Source organism: Belonocnema kinseyi, chromosome 10 (genome assembly GCF_010883055.1).
Source record: "Belonocnema kinseyi isolate 2016_QV_RU_SX_M_011 chromosome 10, B_treatae_v1, whole genome shotgun sequence".
Taxonomy (NCBI): Eukaryota; Metazoa; Arthropoda; class Insecta; order Hymenoptera; family Cynipidae; genus Belonocnema; species Belonocnema kinseyi.
In genome coordinates, this window is record NC_046666.1 from 118,166,280 (window position 1) to 118,170,084 (window position 3,805).

Genomic DNA, 3,805 nt, shown 5'->3' on the forward strand with positions numbered 1-3,805 from the left:
AAAATGAAAAGCGGAGATTACCAGGCAGTGCTAGAAGAACATCTTAAGCCCTACCTTGGACGTTTCCGCTCTGCAAAATTGACTTTTCAGCAGGACAACGCAACCATACATGCGAGCAAGTCTACGAAGGATTGGTTGGCAACGTCAAAGATCCCCGTACTCACGTGGCCAGCGATCTCTCCAGACCTTAACCCAATGGAAAATGTTTGGGGCATGATGGTACGCGATGTGTATGACAACGGAAAGCAGTACACAACGGTCGCAGAGCTGAGGGAAGCGATCAAATCAGCATGGAACAACGTCACCGCGAAAACTCTCGAAAATCTGAATAAATCGATGGTAAAGCGAATGAAAATAGTATTCAAAAATGACGGAAATACTATTAATTACTAATTTTGTGAATAAAATCTTTTTATATGTACGTATTTTGTTGAATAAATTGAATTCTTTCGGAAAAATCGAATTTTTTTTAGTGGCCCTAATAATTTGGGACACCGATTTTTTCGAAAAAATGCCCAAATAAATGAGCGAATGGAATTGCGAGCTCTATATTTTAGGAAAATTGTTAACTCGACTCATTTATTCACTCAAAAAATTTGGTGCAGTTTGTTCCAATAGAAAAAAAATTATCCTTAAAAAATGGGGTGGCCCTATAAATATGGGACACACTGTATACGTGTAGTCTACTACAGGTTTTGCCTGTAGTAAACCAGTAGTATACGAGTGTAATTCTGTAGTATCCGGCTGTAGTTATCCTGTAGTCATCCCTGTAGTACGGATTTGTAAGGAAGATCTCAGTTAATACAATTTTACAGTAATATATTGGGAGACTGAAAGCACATTGAAATACTCTGAGATATAAAATAAGGTCATTTTAGAGTCTAAATTGTCTATAGGGGAAAAGGGAATGATCTCAGCTAATACAATTTTACAGGAATATATTGGGAGACTGAAAGCACATTGTTGCGGCTTAATTTAGATAAAATGGTAAGGCACATGATTTCGGACTCGGCACTCCGTTAAAAAAAATATTTCACAGATACATAATAATAGTAATACAAATATCAATCATATAAAGTTTGGTATGATTTTGCCAAGGAGTAAAACTATTTAAAAGAAAAAAAAAACAATATAATCAATAAATTAGGACTTAATTCCTTGGCCAAACCATAAAGAAAAGGATAAAGATCCTACCTTCGTACAAATTAATCAGCGGATCGTCGGAGAGCACGTGGTTCGCACCTTGTGTTCACAAACTAGACTGATTTCGAAATCTACGTATGCTAACGCGATGAACCGTGATTGATGGGCAAAATAATAAATGTACTGCGCAGAGGACTAATTTTAATTGCTACGGTCAAGAGTGAGATCGTCATGTAGGCTCGTTTCCATTGGTCTGCCCTATCGCCTTTTCTTCTCTTCGTTGTGTCTTCCTCTGCCTCGCTGAACCAAGTCATCGACCAAGTTTCTTTCCTTTTTTCGAATAGCAGGAAAAGCGATCCTTGGAAAGTCGTGGCTAGCGGGGTGGCTAAATGCACTCCTGTGCGAGAGGTGGAGAACGGAAGTCCATACTTTGAACGGCAGATGTGATTTTGAACTCCATGACTCCCAAAACAATAAATAAGAGAAACGGCATCAACAGCCAGAAATAAAATAAAATATGCAAGGTGGCGAAATTACCTACTTTATCCATAATTAAGCTGGTAATCGCCCAGGTCCATTTTCACCAGAGACATGTTGTGGATCTCAGACGGCCAAGGAGAGAGCAGATACGATAATCCAGGAGGGAGAGCCAGAAGACGAATACGTAGAAGGTCACAAGACAGAAGAAGCCTCGCTAAGGTGGAGGTGACGAAAGACCCTAGTCGATTACGCAATGTGAGGTGGTGGAGACCTTCACGATTCACCACTCAAGACCGTAAAATTCGAAAGCTCTCATAGCGTTGTTTAGCGATAAAAAAAGAAAACAAAAAAAAGGAAACATAGGCAAATAAATTTTAAATCTAAAAAAAATAACAATAAGGAGTGCCGAATTTACTCTCGATGCAAACCAAGCGTATTTTACTAAATTTTGAAGTAACTTTGTTCTTGTGACGTTCGGGAAATCCGCAACATAACACACTTTCCATTCAAAAATTCTGATGACATATTTTAATAGCTTTAAATTTGAAATAATTCAATATATTGAAGACTACAAATTTAAAATGTCTCAACTATTAAAGCTTTAAATTAAAGCTACAATTATTCAATTTTAGAAGTTATAAATTAAAATCGTAAAAAATAAATAAAATGTTTTAATTAATTGATATTTAAAACAAAAAACATCTAAATGCAGCTGCAAAAATTCAATTTGAAATGCGTTGAATTCAAGGTATATTGTAATAAGAAAACTGAAAGCAGAGGATCGAATTTCAAAAGAAGCGGAAGAAATTGACTCGCTGGATTGCAAATGAACATGGAAAATGGTGTATTTTTGCATTTTTAAATGTTAAATTTAAACTTTTTCGTGTTGTAACAATTTCGAATCCCATAATGTTATTTTTTACCTAACCTATAACTAATAACGAAAATTCTGAAAATCCAAACAATAAGGCTGTATTCTGAAAATAAAGTATATTTAACGTTAAAATTCAAGTTCTTAAACTGTAGGCCTAAAAATTTGCAAATTTTACAATTAGTGTTGTGTAAATTGTATTGACATCTTAAAAGAGTATAAATAGTTCTTAAATTAGTTTTTAAATTTTCGGAAGTTTACCTTTTTTACATACCAGATGCCAAAAAAGCCTACCCAATTTTTTCAAATTTTAATCACTTATTTTCTAAGAGAAAATCACCCCCGTTTACCAGTGACTGAAATGGATTAGAAAAAAATCGCCAAGACCCAAGAATAAAAATTGTATGTACAGCGAATTTTTATATTTTTAATTGAGATTATCTTTAACTTTGTAATATCAAAAAATTCTATACGCATTTTTTTTTATTAATACTGCAGGAAAAAATCAACAAGATCGAGCGCCGAAATTATAATTAGAGCAAATTTTCTCTAATTCTATGGAGATGCTGAAATATCCTGAAAAATATAATTCCCGACTCGGTAAAACTCTCTGTCCCGAATAATAAAATTGCAAAACTAATAAAATTCCTGAACAGATTATACTATTAACGAATTTGAAAATACCCCAATAATAAAACGCCCCAAATAAAATTGTTCCTTAATCAATATTAATTATTTATAAAAAATACGATAATAAAATATTTGTATGAAATATATTTTTGTTTAATATTTAAAGTGTTAAAAATTATTTTTTCTCAATTTAAAATTAAAATTATACAAAAATTTTACCGGCAAATTGATATAAAAAACACGTTTTTTTAATCAACATTTCGATTTTTTGGAAGAACTTTTGTGATTTAAAAAATACTATATACATTTTCAACCAAAATACCTTATCCAGACATATATTTTGTTTTAATTATTTTAATTTTAAATTTAAACAATAATGCTTAAATACTTCAAACTTTAAAAAAGTTGTTTCTTTGGTATAAATATTTCATTATTTGAATTAAAAAAAATATTTGCAAACAAAAATGTTTCAGCACTTGTTTATCTCGATATTTCTTTCTATAATAGTTTTTTAAAAATTTTAAATAAGATTTTTCAAGGAATTTTTTTTTTTAATAAAAAAAAGGCTGCACCGAAAACCTGGATCAGGCTTCAGATCTGAAAAAATGCAGTGATATGCATACATGTCAAACCTTTCTAACCTCAAAAAATCTTTCTACTGCTTTACCGTCATATTTTACG